This window comes from Phyllostomus hastatus, unplaced genomic scaffold (genome assembly GCF_019186645.2).
Source record: "Phyllostomus hastatus isolate PE091 unplaced genomic scaffold, TTU_PhHast_1.1 phas_contig_402, whole genome shotgun sequence".
Taxonomy (NCBI): Eukaryota; Metazoa; Chordata; class Mammalia; order Chiroptera; family Phyllostomidae; genus Phyllostomus; species Phyllostomus hastatus.
In genome coordinates, this window is record NW_025333873.1 from 5,155,940 (window position 1) to 5,181,297 (window position 25,358).

The 25,358-nt window shown below is 36.9% G+C and overlaps 1 protein-coding gene across 7 annotated transcripts in view; it reads right to left on the reverse strand.

The window, feature by feature from the left end:
• Window positions 1–25,358, reverse strand: part of NCOA1 (nuclear receptor coactivator 1) — a 211,398-nt gene that overhangs the window by 148,260 nt on the left and 37,780 nt on the right. For all 7 annotated transcript variants that reach the window (XM_045844373.1, XM_045844372.1, XM_045844374.1 and 4 more), the window contains exon 2: window positions 12,000–12,133. The gene's annotated coding sequence lies outside the window, so the exon portion shown is untranslated. The remainder of the gene's footprint in view (window positions 1–11,999; window positions 12,134–25,358) is intronic.

The window sequence follows — 25,358 nt, forward strand, 5'->3', positions numbered from 1 at the left end:
CTATGAAAGTCCTAGATGGCAACTTCTTCCAACATAAAGTTATTTAGTCTATATTTAAAAATCTGGCCCTGGCTCTTGTAGCTCAGTGGATTGAGTGTGCACCTGCAAACCCAAAGGTCTCTGGTTCAATCCCAGTCTAGGGCGCATGCATGGGTTTCAGGCTAGGTCCCCCAGTAGGGGGTGCATGAGAGGTGAGGCAACCACACATTGATATTTCTTCCTCTCTCTTTCCTTTCCCCTCTCTCTAGAAATAAAAAAATAAAATCTTTTTTTTAAAAAGCTGTTGTTCAGTGTAGCTAGATCTTCTGCATAACTTGCTGCAACATCTACATCAGCACTGCTGCTTCACCTCGCCCTTTTATGTTATGGAGACTGCTTCTTTCCTTACACCTCACGAGCAAACCTCTGCTAGCCTTAAACATTTCGTCTGCAGTTTCCTCACTTCTCCCAGCCTTCACAGAATTGCTCTGTATTAGGCTTTGATTTAAGGGAATGTTGTGGTTGGTATAATCTTCTATCCAGGCCACTAAAGCTTTCTCCATATCAGCAATAAGGCTGTTTTGCTTTCTTATCATTCATGTGTTCACAGAGTAGTTAGTGCTTTCGATTTCTTTCAATAACTTCTCCTTTGTGTTTACAACGTGGCTAACTTTTTCCCTAACTCAGCTTTTGACATGCTTTCCTCACCAAGAACAATCATTTCTAGCTTCTGACTTAAAGTGAGAGATGTGTGACTCTTCCTTTCACTTGAACACTTAGAGGCCACTGCAGGGTTATTAAGAGGCCCAATTTCAATGTCTTTCTGTCTCAGGGAATAGGGAGGCTGTAGGGGAGGAAGAGAGGCAAGGAAATGACTGGTTGTGGAGCAGTCAGAACACAAACATTTACCTGTTTGCTGTCTAATATGGGTGTGGTTCACAGTGCCCCAAACAATTATAGTGGTAATATCAAAGATCGCTGATCACAGATCACTATAACAAATGTAATAATAATGAAAAAGTTTGAAATATTGTGAAAATGACCAATATACAGCACAAAGACACAAAGTGAACAAATGCTGTTAGAAAATACCACTGATGGACTTGCTTGATACACAGTTGCCACAAACCTTCAATATGTAAAAAATAAAATAAAAAAAAACAAACCCCCTGCAATATCCATGAAGCATAATAAAATAAAATATGCCTCTATATAATGTTTTTTCCTATATATACATCTCTATGATAAAGTTTAATTTATAAATTAGGCACAGTAAGAGATTAACAACAATAACCAATAATAAAATAGAACAACTAACACGATACGCTGTAATAAAAGTTATGTGAATGTGGTCTCTCTCTCTCAAAAATCTTACTGTACAATACTCACCCTCATCCTTGTGATGATGTGAGATGACACAATGCCTCTGTGATCGCATGAAGTGAGGCACACATGCTGGACAAAGGGATGATTCACGTCCCAGGTGGGGTAAAACAGCACAGTTAAAGTTCATCTCCCTACTCAGAAAAGGACGCAATTTGAAACTTAAGAGCTGTTTATGTCTGGAATCTTCCATTTAATATTTCTGGACCACACTTGACCAAAGTAACTGAAACCACAGAAAGCCAAACCGTGGATAAGAGGGGACTAGTGTATTTCATCTTTCAACTCAAAGCTTTCATGATAAAATATAAGAGTGAGCCTCTGTCATACATGTACATTTCATTATTCAAAAATATCTTTTACCTCTTACCAATAAACTAGAGTCTGTAAAAACAAACCCTTTCTTTAACACAAATAATTGGTTATTCAATTTCAATAGCTATGCCACTCAATAATTATAACTGTCATTTGGGAAATGAATAAACTCTTGGACTTCTACAATTTTCATTTTCCAACTAGTTTACTATCATTTTCAAACATGCCCTTAAAGATATGTCTTTTAAAAAGCTGCTTCAGTTCACTGCTATACAAATAACAGGTGAATCTGGGTTGGGGGGAGAGACTGGTGAAGTGCAGACAAATAGCAGAACTTTGGCCTCGCTGCACCGGACCTTCAGCTGGCCGCCTCCCACAACCTTCTGGAAAGCGAGGTCTGTAACTGTAACCCATCTCTTCCTCTTGAGGGTGAAACCAAAAATTTTCCTTCTTATTAGGGCCTATGTGCCTCCTTTCATGAAGCTTAGCTAACTGACTATACGTCACAATGTTCTTTGTAGCTGGTCAAAGAGAAAGAAAAAAACCCCACAGAGCTGGGACAAGTCACATTTTCCCTAATTTGTGCCCACCCCACCTCTTAATAGGCAAGTATTGTTTTGGCAACCGACTCCGTCAATAATCTTTCTCAAACTCAGAGACTATTATAAAAAAAAGTTCCTTACAGAGATTACTCATTAAACCACCACAAGACATTATCAACAGATTTTTCCACCTGACCCAGGCCTAGGACTTAAACTAACTAAGCCATATCTGTCCCTCCCCATTTTACAAATTAATTGTAAAAAAGAACAATTAAAAAAAAACTATGAAACAGGTATCTCTTAAACCAAGAGACATACTTACTAGATACATATTATGTGCTAAACAGTGGACTACATGCCTTGCCTAATTTTAGTTCATGTAACCTATGTACATGGTGGGAAGTAATTATATAACAGGTGTGGGGGTTGGGGAAAGGAAGGAGTAATTTTATCTAAAATAAGAAAGGAGTAATTTTATCTAAGAGTCATAAAGAAATTCAGCAAATAGGACCAATAAAATCAACAAGTAATTCACAGTAAAATGAGCCCTGAATAGGCTGCTTGCAGATCAGAAGATACATAGAATTTTTAAAAAACACTAGAAGCTGTTACAATGCACGTTATTCTTTTGTTTCTGGCTGCACGCTAAGTTAATTCTCAGTTTCTTAATGAGTTCCTTGTATTTGTAAAAGAGCAAACTCAAACACATTCTGGATTACCTAAGTATTAAGACAACTTGCAAAATCAAAATTACAAATAAAAACTGGTATTTAAAAGTTTAACTTCCAGACAGTACATTAAGAAAAGCAGAAGAAATAAAAGTTGGAAGGATTAAAGTGGAAGGACTAAAAATAAAGCTTTAAGGAAGATTCAAATCCTAGAGAACACAGACTCTAGGGCTAGAAGACCTGAACTCAAATCCTAGGTCTACCACGCACCAGCTCCATAACCTTGGGCAAGTGTCTCTGGAGCTCTCTAGAGGATCTAATGGGTTAATATGTGCACATGCTTAGAATAGAGCTTTGTGAATAGGAAGCACTATATAGTAAATCTGTCCTCTGTAGGCAATATGTCTTTCTATACACAGAACCCAATAGACTCAAGAAATTATTAGAACCAACTCAGTAGGTTGCTAAATAAATATAATTCAGTTGTACTCTTACAAGTCAACAAAGAGAAATGTAAATTTCTGGACCTCTTTCTTATGGAAACTTTCAAAACAGCTTAGAGAATGATAACAAGAATGACAGCACCACCTCACCCCCAACACCACAAGTGCCTAACTCAAACAATTATCAACTCATGGTCAGTCTTGTTTCGTCCCCACCCACTGCCTTCCCTCTACTCTACATAAAACCATGAAGCAGGTCCCAGACATACCCTTGCAGCCATCAGGACTTCAATATATATTTCTAAAAGATGTCTTTTTAAATTAACTACATACTGCCATTACACCTAAAAATTAACAGTAATCTCTTAACATCAAATATCTAGTCAGTGTTCAAATTTCCCTAGTTATTTCATAAATATTGATTTATTAAAATCTAGACCCAAGTAATGTCCAAACATTGCTATTAATCTCAAATTTCTTCCTTCGCATCTTCCTTTTTGTTACCTTCCATTTATTTGTTGAAAAAAAATTAGTTGTGTTGTGTGTCCTAAGGACTTCCCCAAACCTAGATCTTGCTGACTCCATCCCCCATGATATCAGTTCATTTGTTTCCCTGCCTTCTATGTTTCCTGTAAATGGGTAGAAGAGCTAGAAGTTTGATCTGATTCAGGTTCAAGTTCAATTTTTGTTAAGAACACTTCATAAGTAGTGCTGTAAATTTTCTTTTTTTTTCTTTTAAAGATTTTATCCATTTATTTTTAGACAGAGGGGAAGGGTGGGAGAAAGAGGGAGAAAAACATCAATATGTGGTTGCCTCTCGTGCACCCCCTACTGAGGACCTGGCCCACAACCCAGGCATGTGCCCTGGACTGGGAATCAAACCAGTGACCCTTTGGTTCACAGGAGGACCCTCAATCCACTGAGACACACCAGCTAGGGTGAATTTTCATTAAGGGAAATCTAATGCCTGGTTGTCTTTCTGTGTTGTTAGCAACCACTGATGATCTTTGTTTAGGTCCAGGAATTCATTACAAAACAGTGATGTTCAATTTATCACTCTTTCTTCATTTGTCTACTAGAATACTCCTGAGAAAAAGCAACTTCCTCTCCTCAACTATTTGGTTACCTTCAGGTATAGCTGGTTCCTTAGCAATACTCCAAAGAAAACTAATGAGTATTTTTTTTCAGAATGAACTCACAGACTTAAACATACATGATGTGATGGATTGCATTGTATTTATACTTGCTGATACTCATCTCTGGCCAGCCAGAGTCCATTCAATTAAGCACCTTAGTTGTTTTGTCATGCCCTATTAGTATCTGATAACTTCCTTGCAAGATGTTTGAAGTCCCAGAGATAGAATAAACTGTAGCCGTAAGTCATTTTTCCTACCTTCTAGTTTCTTTCTTAATTCTTTACTTCCACTAAATTAAAAATTCCTGATTCTTAATTATACTTTAGCTGTGTTCTCCATTCTGGATTTTATAATTAAACATGCACCCAGATATTACAGCAATATTTCTCACTGAAGTCTATGTTCAGCATTTCACTGACTGCCCCCAGAAAAAATATCTCACTCAAAACTCAATGTTAAATGCTGCAATTTGAGAGAGTAGATCAAAAAGATTCCTAATCTATTCTCTGCTGGCATTTGAGCTATGGAAAGTATGTCCTCGTGTTCTCTTTCAAAATTGGATATGCATTTTAAATATGTACAATAAAAACTCACTGTTTTTTGATAAATTAATAAAGTCATCAAGGGTGAGGAAATAATCAAACTATTAGAGACTTTATTTTGTACCATAATTGAGGCTTTTTATAAAATCCTCAGGCCTCATCCTTAACATTAAAACTCATGATACTGTGAATATGAATTTATAAATTCTGACTATTTGAAATACTAAATGTATTTGCCAAGTTAAACCCCCTCAAATCAGATAAATGGCATTATCAATAATAAATAAATATTCCTTTTACTAAGAAACTGATTAATGAACACATCAAGCCCTGTCGCACTACGCAGGCAGCACACGTGCCTGTGGCAGGACTCTATACTTGGTGACTATTTCTTCACAATATTCTGAAAAAGAAAACCACAGCTTTAATGGCCAAAAATTGCTTACTTCCACAATTTTTACTATTTTCTTCAATGTCAAACCACAATTAGAAATTACATTACTGAATGCCAGTTCTTCTCCCTAATAAAAAAGGGATATGAATTGATATCTTGGTGCAATTTCTTTTACAAAAAAACAAGTGCACCTTTCCTGCAGCTAAAGTAGCTAAGCTTTGATCAGACAAACCAATGCAACTTTTCCAGGCAAAAGTGGCTTGAAAAAACCCGACCAACAGCACAAACAAAGCAATGACAAAACATTCTCCCGAGGCAGAGTGTCCCTGTCAGTGTAACAGTAGCATAGCAGTACGAAGTGCTGGTGTGTCCTCTGCACATCAGAGCTTTCGTCCGACTGAAAGACAAAAACTCTGCTAGCATGCACACATGACAGTAATTGCTTTTCCAGATGGTAAACCTTTGATAAGGGATTTTTGCCAAAAGCTCATTTTACTTTCTCTCCAAGCATAATATTTGTCATTAACTTTGAAACTGGTTTTACAAGCTTCTGAGTAGTGGTGTGAGTTGACCTGTTTTTTTGCTACGAGAAGAATAACTATGACTAATACTTCAGTAGTGTGGTCTTCTCTGTCTTCAGCAACATTCTTTAATGTCACACTGAAAAGCATTATTTTCTATAATTTTATGTCCTCATTTCATTTTTCATCACAAATCTAAAAGGCAATTATTATAGACAAGGAAACTAAGAAAAACAAAGGGAGATTAAAAAAACTCTGAATTTATTTATTAAAAATTGTATATTTATTCTTACATGTTCGAACTTCAGTCACCCTCCAAGTACTTCCATCTGATGCAATACACCTATCAAGACATTTTTCCCACTGCTCAAAACAGTTTTCTGAACTAGTGGACTTTGATGCCTTTTAGTGTTTCTTCTGTTTTTTGTTTCACCTCTTCCACATTCACAAAATGTTTCCCTTTGAAGACTTTTTTCATTGGGAAAATAAACAAAGGGGGGGCATGGGTGTCATGCTGTTTTTGGTCAAAATCTGCTGAAGACTCCACATGGCATGGGCAGGTGCGCTCGTAAATCACGCATCATAAAATGGGCAAATGCGATGAAAAGAGTCTTCAAAAAAATTCACTGAAGTGGAGCACAGCATCTCACAACATCTGGTGGTACACCAACACACATGAGTTCCTAGAACACTCACCTAGTGGGAGAAGACTGTACTACAAGGGGCCCACCTTCCAGAAGCTATTTCCAGAAGATTCTTTGGGTGGAGGGACCCCATATACTAACTCAATTCCCAAGGGTAGCATAAAAGTAGAAGAACCAAAACTTGTGCTCTTTCCATCATACCAGAGAGACAACTATAGCAAGGGAATATACCTATTTCCTTTTTATACCTTGTTGAAATGTGTTTTCAAACGTCTTCTTGAGTCTAAATAAAATATTTCTAAAAGGTACCACTTTAACTAAACATAAACTGTATTCTAAGACATAATCTTACAAATGTTTTCAGGCCTTAAGTTATATACTGATGTTTTGTTTTAACCTCCCTTACATCACCACAAGAAAAATCTCACAATCTCAAAATCTAAAGATCTCTCAAAAAATTACAGGAAAATATTTTCAAAATGTATTACATAAAATTCCTGAGCATGAGTTTATGAAATTTTCACTTTTCTTCATTTTCAAAAGGAAAAATGCAAATATTAATAGGAATCTCACAGACGTAACTTCCGGCCAAGGTGGAGGTGGAAGTAGATACACTTTGTCTGCTCATACAACCAAGAGAAGGACAACAACAAATTTAAAAACAAAAATAACCAGAAATGCCAGAAAATTAAACTGTATAGCAGCCCTACAACCAAGGAGTTAAGAAAAATTCACACAGACTGGTGGAAGGAGTGGAGATGGGCAGCCAGAGTGGAGAGGACTCGAGCAAAGCAGTGGATGGAAGACCTGGCGGACCTACATGTGCCTGTAGACAAACTGGGAGGAACAACTGAGGAGCAAGACGGATGGCACAACCCAGGGTTCCAGTGCGGGAAAATAAAACCTCAAAACCTCTGACTGTAAAAACCTATGGTGGTTGTGGCTGTAGGAGAAACTCCCAGCCTCACAGGAGAGTCCACTAGAGAAACCCACAGGGTCCTAGAACATACACAAACCCACCCACCCAGGAATCAGCATCAGAGGGACCCAATTTGCTTGTGGGTAGTGGGAAGTGACTGAAAACTGGCAGAGTGCTGAGCAAGCGCCATTGTTTCCTCTTGAACCCCTTCCCCACATACAGCGCCATAATGCAGCCCAGTGGGTTGCCCTGTCCTGGTGAACACCTAAGGCTCCACCCCTTATTATGTAACAGGCATGCTGAGACAAAAAAATATGGACCAAATCAAAGAACAGATCAAAGCTCCAGAAAAAATACAACTAAGCGGTGAAGACATAGCCAACCTAACAGGTGCACAGTTCAAAACATGGGTAATCGGGATGCTCACAGAACTGGTTGTGTATGGCTGCAAAATAGAGAAAAAAGTGCAGACTATGCAAAATGAAATAAAGGAAAATGTACAGGGAATTAACAGTGAAAGGAAGGAAATTGGGACTCAAACCAATGATTTGGACCAGAAGGAAGAAATAAACAGTCAACCAGAACAGAATGAAGAAACAAAAATTCAAGAAAAAAAATGAGGAGAGGCTTAGGAACCTCCAGGACATCTTGAAACATTCCAACATCCAAATCATAGGGGTGCCAGAAGGAGAAGAGGAAGAGCAAGGAATGGAAAACTTACTTGAAAAATTAATGAAGGAATACTTCCCCAATCTGGCAAAGGAAATAGACTTCCAGGAAACCCAGGAAGCTCAGAGAATCCCAGAGAAGTTGGACCAAGGAAGCATACACCAAGGGACATCATAATTACACTAGCCAAGATTTAAAATAAGCAGAGAATCTTAAAAGCAGCAGGAGTAAAGGAGAGAGTTACCTACAGAGCAGTGCCCATAAGACTGTCAGCTGATTTCTCAAATGAAACTTTGCAGGCAAGAAGGGGCTGGAAAGAACTATTCCAGGTCATGAAAGGCAAGGATCTACATTCAAGATTGATCTATTCAGCAAAGCTATCATTTATAATGGAAGGGCAGAAAAAGTGCTTCCCAGAGAAGATCAAGTTAAAGGAGTTCATCGTCACCAAGCCTTAATTATATGAAATGTTAAAGGGACTTATCTAAGAAAAAGAAAAAGATAAAAAATATGAACAGTAAAATGACAACAAACTCACAACTATCAACAACTGAATCTAAAACAAAAACAAAAACAGAATCACAGAAATGGAGATCACATGGAGGGTATCAGCAGGCAGAGGGAAGGGGAGAATGGGGAAGAGGTACCGGGATTAAGAAGGATAAATGGTAGGTACATAATAGACAGGGGTAAGAATAGTATGGGAAATGGAGAAGCCAAAGAACTTATATGTATGACCCATGGACATGAACTAATGTACAGAATGCTAGTGAGAGTGGGTACAGACAGAGGGAAAAAAGGGGAGAAAAAATAGGACAACTATAATAGCATAATCAATAAAACATATTTTTTAAAAAATAAGGATGTCACTCTGTGAAAACATGCAAATAAGGAGGGAGATAGAAGAAATTGATGAATTCGAAATCCAAAATTAAAGATTTAAGTACCCTAATTTGGCTATGTGGCTGTTTTACAAATAGAATCATAAATGTTAACAACCAAAACCAATTAGCAAATTCAACTGATCAGAACTTGGTACTCCCTAATCTTAATTTTTTTTATATCTGAATATAAAATTTAACTATATTACTTAGAAAGGGATTCTAAATTATGATTTGATGTGCTCATTTTCTGATTGTTTTTAAATAGTTTTCAGATGAGTGTATTTAACCGTCCTAGCCCCAGAGTAAACATTCTGAATGAAAGATGTGTTCAGCTTCATTCGTAATAAGTTATAGAATAATTTATATTTTCCCACATTCTTTGCAAAGCTTAGACATCCTACTAATGATGTTAAATAAAAGTGAGAAGGAAAGATATTTTTTTAAATTAAAGAAAATGGTTCTGGTAAGACAAATTATGAAAGTAAGAAGCACATTATTCTGATAATAAGACACATTATATATTTAATCTTTACCATTTGATTCAAAATGACACCAAGAAATTTTAGAAAAGTACACATACATATACTAGCTGTCAAGGAAGTTTTAAAACTTCTCATCAAGGCAAACTAACTCTTTTCATTTGCTATTTGATTCGAGGTAACCTTTCTTTGACAAAAATTACTCAATTACACCATTCCCTTCTAGCAGATAATCTTTTTTTTTAAGTGAAGCAGTCTTCTAAATTTTTAATATCATATTTTTATTATTTTATAACTTACCACTTTATATATCCTTCTTCCAAAACAGAACAAAATGAAATAATCCCAGTAATAAGTGATACATTTTTCTCGTATTTGCATCTTCTCTATATTCAAGCAAGATTAATTTATAAACCTCTATAAAGTACACAGAGAACCAACCAACTTGGACCTATCCCCTAAAATAACTATCTTTCCATACTTTCCACATATTTGGAAAGATACAATTTTTTAAAATTTGTTTTTTACATGAACACCTAACTGTACTCTATTTGCATGTATTTATATGTATTTTACATAAATATATATTTATATGTATTTTATGTGATATGTGTTTATATGTATTTCAGAAAAATTGGAAGTACTGTGTTTGTTTTCCATTAATATGATGCTTTCTTTGATTGTTTTCAGTTGTCTTATGTAGTCTTTAGAGTGGGGATCCACCCCATAATTTAAAAGTGTCACTTGTTTCTTTAATTATATATCTCACTTTTCTGGTCCAACTGAAACTAATCCATCAAGTCCTAAAGCGGGGTGTCCAACCCTTTGGCAACTCTGGGCCACACTGAAAGAAGAAGAGTTGTCTTGGGCCACACATTAACTACATTGTGACACACAATCACAAAAGCATCTCATAATGTTTTAAGTAAATTTATGATTTTGTGTTGGGCTGCATGCGGCCCGCAGGCCACAGGTTGGACACCCCAGTAAGGTCCTACAGGCGCAGTCTATGGAGAGTAAAAGTGTGACACTGTTTGGTGAACACTGTTAAGAGAACCCTTAAAATAAGTTTAGAAGACTAGGAGAGAGAGGTTTCCAAATCAAACTCAAGGACAGTCATGAAGATCTCTTGTACCATGTGAGCAAACTCTGTTAGTGTGCCAAATTCAGTTGCTCATCTCAGAGGGTCATGACATAAGTAAAATAATTATTAAATTGGCATTTATTTATTTCAGTTCTTCTAACATAGTTTATTGGATCTTAATCTGCACTCAGTAACGAGGTCGGTCCAGAAAGTACCAAGCCATGTAATATGAAAAAGAGTCATTAATTGAAGAAGATACAAGAAAGATTATACATAGAACAATGATGCCTCAGTCCCCTTCAAAGTACAGTATTTTTAGGACTATAAGATGCACTGGACCATAAGATGTGCCTAGGTTTTAGAAGAGGAAAATGTGAAAAAAAATTTGAAGCAAAAAATGTGGTAAAATATCTAATAACATAGGCCACTGTTCCCCTCGCCCCACAATAGCAAGCCAGGTAATCTACATTCGGACTATAAGACACACCCCCCTTTTCCTCCCAAATTGGGGGGGAGTGTGTCTTATAGTTCAAAAAATACGGTAAGTACCTTGAGACCTCACACAGTTCTCCCAACTGCAGCACGATATTCCTTCTACCCTGGTAGCAGAAGCCATGGAACAAATTTTGCCACAACAGGTTTCATGCCAACATCTTGTGTCAAAATCTCAGACACAGTAGTTTTGGGAATCCCCAGAACAGCTTCTAGTTCTCACACTGTCAGTCACCGATCTTTGTTGATTGCAGCCTGTATACTCAGGTGTTCTGCTTGTTGCAGGCCCTCCAGAACATAGATCACTTTCAACAGATTCTCAACCATCTTTGAAGCATTTGTGCCACACTTTCATTTGTGCTGCACTCTTTGCATTGTCCCCAAAAGCCTTCAGAATCATCAGGATAGTTTCTGCAGAGGAATGTTCAAGCTTAACACAAAATTTGATTCAGATTCATTGTTCTACTCGCTCAGTTATTTTGAATGTTGACAGCGACACAGTACACCCATCACTCAACAGCATCTACCACCCCCACTGACCAGTACAGTGACGTGCTCATTGTTCACACACGTGCACTCCAGTCCACTCTGCTTGGCTGCCAGGTTACTTCAATGGCACGCAAACTGTTCTCGTTATGTAAGTGAAGGCTGGACTTTTTCCAGACAGACCTCATATACTTTAATTTCTTATAATGGACACACTTTCTTAATTAAGATTACCTCCTTTTAAACTCTGGGTCTTTCCTCAGTTTGGGGTGGGAAGTGTGCTGGGGAGGGGATGAACTCTTCTCCAAAAGCTAACCATTCTGACATGAAAATTTCAACTTATGAAATCTATATGTAGAAACCAACATTATAAAATGACTACCAAGGAATCAAATCAAAAATAAATGTGCCTTGAATACCTTAGAAAGTAGAAACTCTAAATGTCGATGTCTTCATTTGGAAGCAAAAATTTCTACCGCATGATCTTGCCTGATGGTCCTTGATTGTATCATCAGAGTCGGTTCCAGTTACATTTCCACTAGTATGGATAGATCTAAAGTAGGAGAAAGACAACATAGTTAGTCTACTGAAAACACTACATATTTTAGATAGTGTGATACATCATTGTTTCCCTGTAAGCAAAGATTCTCATGCAGATGATTTAGTTGTTAAAGAAATGCCAATTCCCATTCTTGTCCCTACTACACATTATAAAATTGAAATTAGAGAGTAAAGGTGAAAAAAAAGAAAGAGGAAGAAACTTGATTTAAGAGGTAATCAGTTTCCAGCTTTTAAAAGGCCAGATCCCCAAAGGAGGTATGCAGCAAATTGGTATTTGCTTTGCACTGGTATTCCCAGAAGACGAGGGGCTAGTAACTTAGCTCACTTCTCAGAGTCCCTGAAGTCCCCACAGGAGCAGTAGCCTCAGTGCTCCATTTCAAGTAAAATGGAACGGTAGGAGGAAACAGGATTTCCAGCAGAAGATAACCTCTGTGATAAAGAAGCACCCATTATGGTGGCTACTATCCTTTCCTGGGTCATTGGCAGTGGGATAAGACAAATTGGATTTTACCAAACTAATGGCAGTGCTGTATCTTCCCACCCTACCTCAAAGTTAACTGCAAACAGTGGGAACTTTGCAGACATAAGAGAATTCTGAAGAAATGTGAGCCCTACCTGCTTTCACTATTCAAAGCTCAATTGCTTTTGGCTTTACCACCCAGGGTCACTATTATTCCCTTTAGATCACAAAGACACAGTGGATCAGGCTACAGAAACAATCAATGTACCAATGATGTAATTGGGGTACATTGTATCACTCTACCAATCAGCAATCTTGCTAGTTAATTCTATCCATGGCTCTCACCTTTGTCACCTTTGGCCTTTATTCAAAACACAAACCACTCGGGCCAACTACTCTCTTTCTCTCCTATTTTCATGGCCATGTGCTCTATGCTTTTTCAGCCACTCATGTGCCACCCCCCCATGGCCCTTCTTCCAACCTTTCCTCCAGGAACCTCTGGAAACCCTTTTTACACAGCAAAACAAATCACCTCTACATCCTCAATCATGTAACTGAACACTCCTTTCAACCACTGGGCTAAATCCGGTTCTTGAAAAGAACTTTCTAGAGTGAAAGCTAAGGCAGTAGATCGACCTCCCCCACAATGCCACTTCCAGACCCCGACTCACAACAACCCCATTCCTTCCCTCAGACTCACGCCCAGCACTTCACTTACTCTCATCCCTCCAGCTGCTGTGTTATCACCGGTCTCAAAATCTTGGTTGTCACCCAAGCTATCAGTCTACCTATAGCATGTTCCTCTCTTTCTTCCATTTCGCCACCTTCATATTCCTAATCCTGGGTCAAGGCAATCACCTGCTAGAGAAAAACTGACTCATAACCATGTGGACTGATCCTACTACAATATTAATGGTCTTCAAATTCAGGTAGACACTGAAGGCTATCCAGTACCCTTTTACATGTTGTTAATCTGGTCTTTCTCCCATAATTGACACTGTCTTTGTTTCCAAATGTTTGCCACTCTCACTCTTCCAAACCTATGGGAATGAGACGGGAGAGTGGTTTCTTCTTGTTTTCCTTAACCATTTGTGTAGGTTGTTTATACATGAAGATACTACTTCTTTCACTGATTTTTAACATTTTCTCAGTCTATCACTGGCTTTTAAGACAGAAGTTTTTATTTTTAGGTGGTCATATTTGTCCATCATTACCTTTTTCATTTCTTTTATTATGTCTCTGCTCAGAAATTTGTCCCCTTCCAGGATAGCAGATAAATAGTCTCATTTTCACTTTTCTGTGGACTATTTAAATATTTCATTCCAAATGGTGTAGGAATCAGATCTGAATCTAATAAATTGTATTCCAGATAACTCACCAGGTTTCCTAACAACATTATGTAATTCTCACTGCCACTTGGTTTATAAAGTTTATTCTTATGTATTTCATTTGTTTGTCAAAAATGAAGTTGATTTCTGGGCTATAATCTGTTTAAGTAATGTAATTATTGTTTCTTTAATGTTTTAATTTGTGATAAGAATATTCTTGGTATTCTTATCTCCTTATTCATCCTAAGAATAGTTAGACACATTTCATCAGTTTCCAAGGACAGACATAGTGACTTACAAATCAGAAACAGGTGCCCGGCCCTCTCTGAGTATGGATTTCTGTCAGAGCTGCCGCCTGAACACCACGCCCCTTGCTGCTCGGACAGATCGCCCATATTGCCCTTTGGGCCTAGAACTAAACCTTTCTAATTATACTAAAGAGCTGCCCCTTTTATATGTTTATTCATCTGGTGGCAGATTCATAAAACCTTGTTCTTTTCAATTTTCTATGCTCTTCATTTGTAAAATATAATTTACACAAAATAAAGGTATTACACCAACAATTCTTATTTCATACACCAACATTTTTTTTAATTTACTGATTTGAGAGAGAGAGACAAAGAGAAACACTGATTTATTGTTCCGCCTATTTATGCATTCATTAGTTGATTCTCATGTGTGCCCTGACCAAGACTGAACCCACAACCTTAACATATTGGGACAATGCTCTAACCAACTGAGTTAACGGGCAAGGGATTTAAGCCAACATTTTTAATCAGTTCTGAAATATTTTTCAGATCTTCCTGTTATCTTTTAAGATCCACATAGTTATGCATGTTAATTTTTGTACTACATACCAAATTCACACGAATCAAAAAGTAAAAATATTTTTACTGTACAAAGATTTCTATAACCAGCAAAAATATTTTTTCAAAAATGAAGGTAGAAAGAGTTTTTTTTTTACAAAACCTGAGAGACTATATTGCCTTCAGACATCAGGAATTTTAAAAAGCTCTTTAGACAGGAATAAAAATTATTTGAATCTACAAAAAAAGAAATGAAAAGCATTAGAAACAGAAAGAAACTATAAAAGATTATTTTCTCTTAATTTTTAGTCACTGTAAAAGGTTACAGACCAACTAAAGTAAAAATAATAATGTCCTGTGGGGTTAATAACATATAGAGAAGTAAAGTTTATAACAACATAGTATAAAATGGAAGCTAGAAGATGAAAGTATGCTGTAATAAGATTACTACATGACACATAAAGCAAAGTCTGAAAACAGTTTTGGGTGTTACAACTGGGGGTAGTCACTACTGTCACCTAGTAGACAGAGGCCAGGAATGCTGCTTAAAATCCTGCAACGAACACAGGCTATTGTCTCCAACCCAACGACAAAGAATTATCCAACCAAAGATACCAACGATGCCAAGTTTGAGAAACCACGATCCAGGACAACCACTCAGGGGTGTGTGTGTGTGTGTGTGTGTGTGTGTGTGTGTACACACATATAGATAAAATAAGCCAAGAGTGACAGATAAAATGGAATTATGAAAATGATTTTTTCAATTAAAGGTAGAAAAAAAGGAAAAGTAAACAAAAAAGATTCAAAATAGTAAACAACTAGCAAAACAGAAGATTTAAATCCAAACTAAATAATGATTATATTCAATTACCCAACCATCCAATTAAAAGGTAGAGGTTATCAGATAGCAACTGAAACAATAAGAACCATCTATACACTATCCACAAGGCACTTTGAATACAAAAATATAGAAAGGTTTAAAGTAAATTGATGGAGAGGAAAAAAAGATAGCATGGCTATATTGGCATCCCATAAAGCAGACCTCAGAACAAGAAATATTACCAGTGACGAAGAGGGTTACCATATAACAATAAAGTATAAATTCACCAAGAAGACACAGTAACCCTAAATGTGTCCCACCTAACAATACAGCTTCAAAATAAATGGAAAAAAAACTAATAAAATTGTAAGGAAAATAGACAAATCCACAAATGTAGTTGCTAATACAAATACTCCTGTTATTAATCAACAGCACAAGAACACAGCAAAAGACTTAAAAGCACTATCAACTCCCTTGACTTAATTGGACATGCACAGAACATTTCATACAATGACAGCAGAATATACATTCTTTTCAAGGGCACATGGGAATTCACCAAGAAAGACCATATTCTGGGCCATAAAACAAACCTCAAGGTATTTAAGAGAATTAAAATCAAGCAATTGTTTTCTTCCACCAGAACAGAAATAAATTAGAATCAGTAACTGAGGGGAAGGGACTAGGGGACTGGGTGAAAAAGGTAAAGGGATTAAACAAACAAACAAACAAACAAACAAACCTCACAGACAACAGTATGGTGACGACCAGAGGGAAAGGGGTAGAGGGAGGTATTGTAGAAGAGGGTAAAAGGGGGTTTAAATGGTGAACACACAATACAATATACAGATGAGGTATTATAGAATTATAAAAAAAGAATCAGGGGCAGGTGGAACTGGGAGAGAGGTGGGGAGGGCTGGGTGGGTAGGCTGGGATGGGAGTAAAAGATAGAAAATTGTACTTGAACAAGAATTAAAATAAAATTTAGAAAGAAAGAAAGAAAGAAAGAAAGAAAGAAAGAAAGAAAGAAAGAAAGAAAGAAAGAAAGGCTTACCAAAAGTAAGAAATTAAATGGCTAAGATCAAAAACTAAAAATGCACTGTTGGTGGGAATGCAGACTGGTGTAGCCACTGTGGAAAACAGAATGGAATTTTCTCAGAAAACTAAAAATAGAACTGCCTTTTGACCCAGCAATTCCACTCCCGGGATTATACCCTAAGAACCCTGAAACACCAATTCAAAAGAACCTATGCACCCCAATGTTCACAGCAGCATAATTTACAATAGCCAAGTGCTGGGACACAACCTAAGTGCCCATCAGTAAATGATTGGATCAAAAAACTATGGTACATTTACACAGTGGAATACTACACAGCAGAAAAAAAGAAGGAGCTCCTACCCTTTGCAACAGCATGGATGAAATGAAGAGCATTATGCTAAGTGTAATAAGCCAAGTGGCGAAAAACAAATATCATATGATCTCACCTGTAAGTGAAACCTAATCAATGAAACAAACAAACAAATAAAATACAACCAGAGATATTGAAATAAAGAGCAAACTGACAGTAACCAGAGGGGAAGAGGGAGAGGGATAGTGGGAGAAAATAGGGGAAGGTCCATCAAGGAACATGTATGAAGGACACATGGATAAAGCCAAAGGGGGTAGGTTTAAGGGTAGGAGGCAGGGATGGGTAGGGTGAAAATGGAGACAACTGTATTTGAACAACAATAAAAAAAAAGAAATTGGAAAATATTTTTTAATAGAATGAAAAGCAAAACAATACATATCAAAATCTGTGGGCTACCACTAAAGCAGTTCTTATAACTTATAGTATTAAATGCTTACCCTAGAAAACAAGAAAAGTCTTGAATTAATAATCTAAAGTAGTAGAAAAAGAGCAAATTAAACCCAAAGCAATCAGAAGGAAGAAATAAAACTGAGAATGAAAAACAGAGAAAAATCTATTAAACCAAAATCTAGTTCTTTGAAAAGTTCAATAAGATTAAATAAACTCTGCCCTGGCTGGCGTAGCTCAGTGGATTGAGCACAGGCTGCAAATGAAAGTGTCGCAGGTTCAATTCCCAGTCAGGGCACATGCCTGCATTGCAGGCCATGGCCCCCAGCAACTGCACATCGATGTTTCTCTCTCTCTCTCTCTTTCTCCTTCCCTTCCCTCTCTAAAAATAAGTAAATAAAATCTTTAAAAAATGTGTCTCAAGTACATCTACCAATTCTCAGATTGATTCAACTGTTCATTAAACATTTAAAAAAAAAAAGAAAGAAAAAGATTAAATAAACTCCAGCCAGAGTGATCAAAAAGAAAAGACAGAAGCTACAAATAAATGGGGAAGGGGACATCACTAGAAATCTAACAGGTATTAAATGGGTAATAACATAATATTACAAAAAACTGTATGGCAATAAATTCTACAACTTCGATAAAATGTACCAATTCCTTGAAAGTTTGATGTCAAACTACCAAGTCCCCTAAAGAAATCAGATAATAAGGATAGTGCTTAATATAGTAAGAAAATTTAATAATAGTAATTTAAAATAGCTTCCTTAGTAAATTCTACCAAGCACCTACAGAAGAATTCACACCAATATCACATAAACTCTTCCAGAAATAAATGAGGAAAAAACACTTCCCAATTCATTTTCTGATTATAGCATTTATTTGAATATAAAAATAACAACCCACAAAAAACTTTTAAGAAAAATAAACCATAGACTAGTATCTTTTCATGAATGTAGACATAAAATATCTTAACCAAATATAGGAAAAATGAATCCAACAATACTTTTAAAAAGGAATAGATATCATGACCAAATAATACTTATCCCAGGAAGTCAGCATTAGGTCAATATGAAAAAAAAAATCCATCAATATAATTCACAGTATCCACAGACTAAAGCACACATGATCACCTTAATAGAAGCAAAATTTTAAAAATTAGGAAAAAACAGCAATTCCTGATTTAAAATCTCAGAATATCAGGAACAGAAGGGAACATACTCAATGTAGCACATGAATCTACAAGAAATCTATAGCTAATGTCATACATAACCATGAAGGACTAAATGCTTTCCCTCTAAGACTGGGAACAGGGCAAGAACATCTGTTCTCACAACTCCTGTTCAACACTGTACTGTATGGCCAGTATAATAATGCAAGAGAAAGAAAGAAAAGCCTAGAGATGAAAAAAAAACTTCTTTCAAAAGTGACAGGATTATCTATACAAAACACCCTGAAGAATCTACAACTAAAATTAGTAAGTGAGCTTAGCATATTGCAGGACACACGGTCAACATACAAGATATAACTATATTTCTACATGGTAAAAACATAAAAAACAGGAGCAATGTATTAGCCATCGAAAAAGACATTCCTAAGCTAAATATAACAAAATAAATGGAAGATTTATGTGCTCAAAAATACAAAACACGACCCTAGCCAGTGTGGTTCTGTTGGTTAGAGCATCATCCCATGAACCGAAAGGTTTGACTCCCAGTCAGGGCACATGCCTAGGCCGAGGATTCAGGCCCTAGTGGGGGCACGAACAAGAGGCAACAATCAATGTTTCTCTCTCACGTCACTGCTTCTCTCGCATCACTGTTTCTCTCCCTCTCTCCTTCCCTTCCTATCTCTCTAAAATTAATAAGCATGTCCTCGGGTGAGGATTAAAAACATAAAATACAAACACCAAGTGAGAAATCAAAGGTCTCAATACATGGAGATACACTATTTTAAAAGATCAATCAATATTGTTAAGATATCAATTCTTCCTAAATTAATTTATAGATTTAACATAAATCCTAATTAAAATCCCACAAGGCTTTTCATAAAAACTGACAAGCTAATTCTAAAATTCATATGTAGATACACAGAAACTATAATAGAATACTCAAAACAATTTGAAAAAGAACAAAGTTGGAAAATTTACACTACCAAGTCTAAAGGCTTTCTATAAAGCTATCGAATCAAGACATCGTAATTCTGGCATAACGATAAGCATATAAATCAATGGAACAGAAGATACTGTCCAGAAATAGAGCTATGTACTTATGGTCAACTGATTTTCAACAACGGTACCAGGGTAAGCCAAGGGACAACAAATTGTCTCCGTAACAACTGGTTCTGGAAAAACTGACAATCCATATGGGAAAGAAAAGAAAGAAAGAGGGAAGGAAAGAAGGGAGGGAGGGAGGGAAGGAAAGAAGGAAGGAAGGAAGGAAGGAAGGAAGGAAGGAAGGAAGGAAGGAAGGTCAATGTACATGTCTTATCTTATCCAAAAATTAACAGACCTAAATATTTAAAATTCAAATTTTCTGAAGGAAAACAAAAGAGAAAACCTGGAGAACCCTAGGTTAACTTAGGGGTTGGCAAACTTTTTTTACAAAGAGTGAGATTGTTAAATATTTTAGGCTTTGTGGGGAATACAATCTTGTTGCAAATATGCAATTCTGTCATTATAGCATGAAAGCAGCCATAGACAATGAGTAAACAATAGGGCATGACCATATTCCAATAAAACTTTATTTATAAAAAGAGGCGGTGGGCTGAATTGGATGAAGTTTGCTAATCCCTGAGTTGGGCAAAGAGTTTTAGATGTGACACCAAAAGCACCAACTAAAAAAAGAAAAATAAATTGGTATTTTACACTGGAAATGTAAACTTCTGCTCTTGATAAGGTGGTGTTATGGAAATGCAAAGAAAAGCCACAGACTTGAATAAAACACTTACAAAACAATTATCTAACAAAGAACTTGTTTCTGGCATATAAAGAACACTTTAACACAAGAATAAGAGAACACACAATCCAATAAAAATAACGAGCAAAGTATCTGGGCAAGGCGAAAATGAAAACTCCTATCAAGGAGGCTGGCTATATGGTACAATACATGCAGTTAATCTTTTCTTCGGGCTCCCTAAAGCTAGACAATTCCCTGTGAACAAAGATTCTGACGCTCTGCCTTACACAAGAAGGTAATGAACAAATAAAACAAAACTATCAGGGCATATTTTTAATGTTAACTTTTACAGTAGTTAATACATGCTCCTGGAACCAAACTAAACTGTACAAGAGTTACAGTGAATAGAAATTTTCTACAATAACCCAGCTCCCTTCCTTCATTTACTGTGTGTTTATACTTTTCCTACATATATAAAAGCATTTCCATATATTCTTAAAGGAAAGTGGTAGGATACTGTTTCTCATCGTGATTTTCTTTCATGTTCCTTACAGCTTACTTCATATCATTCTGTATGAAAATCCCTCATGCTTTCTTTTAACAATTCCATAACTTTATATTTATGAATACATTGCAATTTAACCAGTCTCTCATGAACGGACTCTTACGTTGTTTCCAATATTCCGCCATCACTGACAATGCTGTAAAGCATGTACGTGCACTCATGAGGTGGAACCGCTGAGTCAAAGAGCACCTGGAGTTTAAATTATGATAGCATTTGCTGGGCAGTGCTCCACAGAGTTTGTAAGGGCAAAAAAATAAATAAATAGGTTATGTATCAGTAAACCACCCAAATCAGGGAAACTAAACTAAAGCAGCAAATTATCGTAAGACAGCTCCAAAAACTAAGCAAAAATGTTTTAGATCACCAGCTGTAAGTAATCCAAGATGCTTCTTAATCTAAGATAAATATATAGTCAAGTGACAATAAGAAGAGTGGGAGTTAGTTTAGCCCCATTATTCCAAATTTTATCCATTAAATTAAGGTAATTTATTTAATATGTATAACCTGCCTCATTTCTAAAAGGACCTGAATTGGTTGCAAGTTACAATATAAGGCAAAGGCCCTAGCTGGGTAGCTCAGTTGGCTCGAGTGTCATCCTGATGCACCAAGGCTGCACATTTGATCCCCAAGGGCACATACAAGAATCAACCAATGAATGTGTAAGTGAGTGGAACAACAAATCAATGTTTCTCTCTCTCCCTCCCTCCCTCTCAAATCAGTAAGTAAGTAAATAAATAAATAAAAACAAGGTAAAGAAGATTCATCACAATAAAACTATATATATAAAATTTAAAAATACATACTGTGGTAGTTGGTACAGCCACACACTACTCTCAAAGATGGCTACCATCAATTCCTTCCTTCTCTGTGTGCACATGTCACTCCATCCATCAAGGCTTACTTCCTAGCTCCCTGAATCTTTGCTGGCCTTGTGACTTGCCTTGACCAATAGGATGTGATGAGAGTGATATTTTGAAACCACAGAGACCAGGAGGACTAGCAGCTTCCCCTTTCTCCCTATTGGACTCCAGAAGTCATGGAACGAATTCGACTACTCTGAAACTACCCTGCTGTGGAGACACCATATGGAGGCATGCCAAAGGGCCAGATATGCAAGTGAAGCCTTCTAAGACTGTCCTGTTCAACCCCGCCCAGTTACCAACAGGGTGAGTGATCCCAGCTAGCACTACATAGAGCAGAAGAATCCCCAGCCAAGCCCTGCCCAAATTTCTGACTCACAGTATAAAAATAATAATTCAGCCATGGCTAGTGTGGCTCAGTTTGTTGGAGTGCTGTCCCTTAACCAAAGAGCTGCAGGTTCAATTCCAGTCAGGGCACATGCCTAGGTTGAGGGTTAGATCCCTGGACTGGGGGTGTACAGGAGGCAACCAATCAGTGCTTCTCTCTTGCATAGATGTTTCTCTCTCTACCTTTCTCTCTCTCTAAAAGCAATTTAAAAATGTCCTCAGGTGAAAAATAATAACAATAATAATGATGATAATAAATCAATGTGGTTTTAAGGCACTAAGTTTTGGGGTGATTGTTAAATGGCAATAGGCACCTGAAACAAACAATATCAAGTTCATGATATCAACATATTATAAACACTGAGCACTAAATTTGAGTCTATTTTCAGGGTTAAAAGTTTTCATTTTTTGAAGAAGCAAATGTAATTTTTTATCTGAACTGTATGTACTTATACAAAGAACAATGAACCTACTGGACTATCATTTCAAATATAACTTTAGAAAATACACACCATTCAAATGGTATCCCTTACAGACAGATTCCATACAGACAGATGGCATGTCGTTAAGTCAGAACTCAGTACAGGCGTTCTCATGTCAGGGAGACTGAGATGACATGATCTTGAGACTTTTGTTCTCTGAGACATAATACAAGAAACTACATGAATGCATAGTTAAGATATTCATTAAACTATCTTCTCATATCTGATATTTTAAGTGAGCTTTTGATAGTCACTAAATAGCTGTCAGTTTGTGATTAAATCTTCTAATAACACACAGATTTAATACTCTATAAGGTTTGTTAAAGATGGAGTCATATATATTAATAGCCCCCAAATCTACCTTTTTCCTAGAACTGCTTCTACTGAGATCAACCAAGGTTCTTCAGTGTTATATCCCATGAAAATACCTTTGTCCTTGACTTATTTAATCTTAAACAGCATCTACACAAATAACCATTCCCTTTTAGTCACTAAGTGCAGCCCACAGTCAAGGACTCGAGAGTTAAACTCCACCTCCTTGAAGGAGAAAGTGTCTGAACAAATTACTTGGAATTCTTCTGTACAAGGTAAATGAAGTAAGGACACCTATTTATTCAATCACTGAATCAGTATGGACTTAGGGATATTTACTTTATACTCCGGGTTATAAGCCAATACTCTATTACTTATTATTGCTCAGATTTTTCCAGCTTTGGTCATTGGGTGCTCATTCAGGCTGGCTCCTTTATCTTTTTGCCCAGCCCCCATCCTTTTGGATTTTGAGCATTTTGTTACTTTCCAGCACTACAAAATGGTCCCAGTTCATGTGCATCTTCCCTGGCCCAGTCCTAGAATCAGACATTTTTCCCAGGAGCTTTAGTACTTTTTGTTGAAGATGGTATTAGAAACCAGAATTTGGGTGCTTGGGCGTCTTCAGTGCTACAGAGGTATCATTATTTCTAGGCCCTATCAGTAGACAGAGCTAGAAAATATATGTCTGTATACTAAGCCATATATACATACATTACCTACAATGTGTCCGTATCTGTATCTACTTGTATATTAAGCTACACACAAGTTCATACTGATGTCTCTAACTCTAAGCCAGTATTACACGGTTTGATCTAGCCCTTCCCTTGCCCATGGTTATCTGTAACCTCCCTCTCCAAAAGCGAGAAACCTGGATCCCACAATTCACTAACCATCTACCTCTTTGTTTAATACCAGTACATATGCACAAGTGTTTCAGAATTGTTAGTTCACACTCTCCTAAATTTTTGTCTTATGTTTTTTAGTCATTTCTTCTGAAAGTCTTTTAGGACAATCCTCATTTTATATGTATGTGCTCCTAACATCTCCCACCAAAATCATCTCTGCCCTTTCCACACGTTGTACCTGGGTGATCTTTCCTATCCTTGACTTTAATTACCTTCCAATGCTGATACTTTCAAATTAGTATCTCTAGCCCAGATCTCTCCTAAACTTCAAACCCACTTATCTAACTATCTACTGGGTGTCGACTTAGCTGTCCCATAGGTACCTCCAGTTGAACCCCCCCATCCCTCCTTAATCTTCTCTTCCAGGGTTCCTTTCCTGAATGGCATCATCATCCACCTACTAGGATCAGGTCTGTCCTCTTCCCTATATATCTCCCTAATATCTAACCACCAAAGCCTAGATCTTTCTCAAATCCATCTACTTTTCTCCATCCTGTGATGCTACTATACCCAGCCCCACATCACCTCTGACCTAAAAATATTCCTTGTTACAACAAACATAAAAATAAGAGAACTGTCTAGTTGATCACACTACCTCCAATTTTACTCGCTCTAATTTGGTATTCTCCACACTATAGCGTGAGTGATCTTCCTAAAAAGCCAACCAGATCATATCGCCTTTTCATCATTGAAATCCTTTTACAGCTCCCTGTTCCTCACAGGATAAGGTCCAGTGCCTTGATATTGTTTTCAAGGTTCTACGTGACACCGTCCCTAGTTACCTCTCCAGTGTCATTGGTTCCTTTCTCTTACTTTGTATTCTCTGCAATCAACTAATCTGAAATCTTCTCAATTTCTCTCTCCTGACGTCTTGTCTCAACTCAGCCGTTCCCTCTTCAGAAAACTGTCTCTGCTTCTTTCTCCCCCAAATCTGGGTTAAGTGTTTCTACTCTATGTTCACATTTCACCATCTAGTCTATCTTCACCTGTCACACTGCATTGTAACTACCTGGTTATTTTTTAGATCAGTTGCTAGACTATAAGCTCCATTAGGGCAAAAAATCACTTTACCTTTTTTTTAACTGCATCCTCAGGGCCCAGCTCTCTGCTTAGTACATAGTAGAGATGCAATAAATGCTTAAAATAAATACTTTTGAGTTTCTATTATTCTTATTTCTGTGGCTTAGATTTAATGACTATTTTATAGATAAAATGAAATATCTTTTGTAAATACAAGTTTAATATTAATTTCTTAAAACTCACCTTTAAGTGAAAACTAATCAACAAAACAAACAAGCAAGCAAAATATAACCAGAGACATTGAAATAAGAACAATGTGACGGTAACCAGAGGGCAGGTGGGAGGGGAGAATGGGGGGGAAGGGGGAAAGGGTTTTCAGGAACAACCATAAAGGACACATGGGCGAAACCAAGGGTGGGTGGAATCAGGGGAGGGAGGTGGGGTGGCTGGGCTGGAGGGGGGTAAATGCAGACAACTGTACCTGAACAACAATAAAATAATTTTTAAAATAATAAATTTTTTAAAAAAGGAAAAAAAAGAAAAGAAAAATCATAATGGACTTTTTGGCCAACCCAATATAAA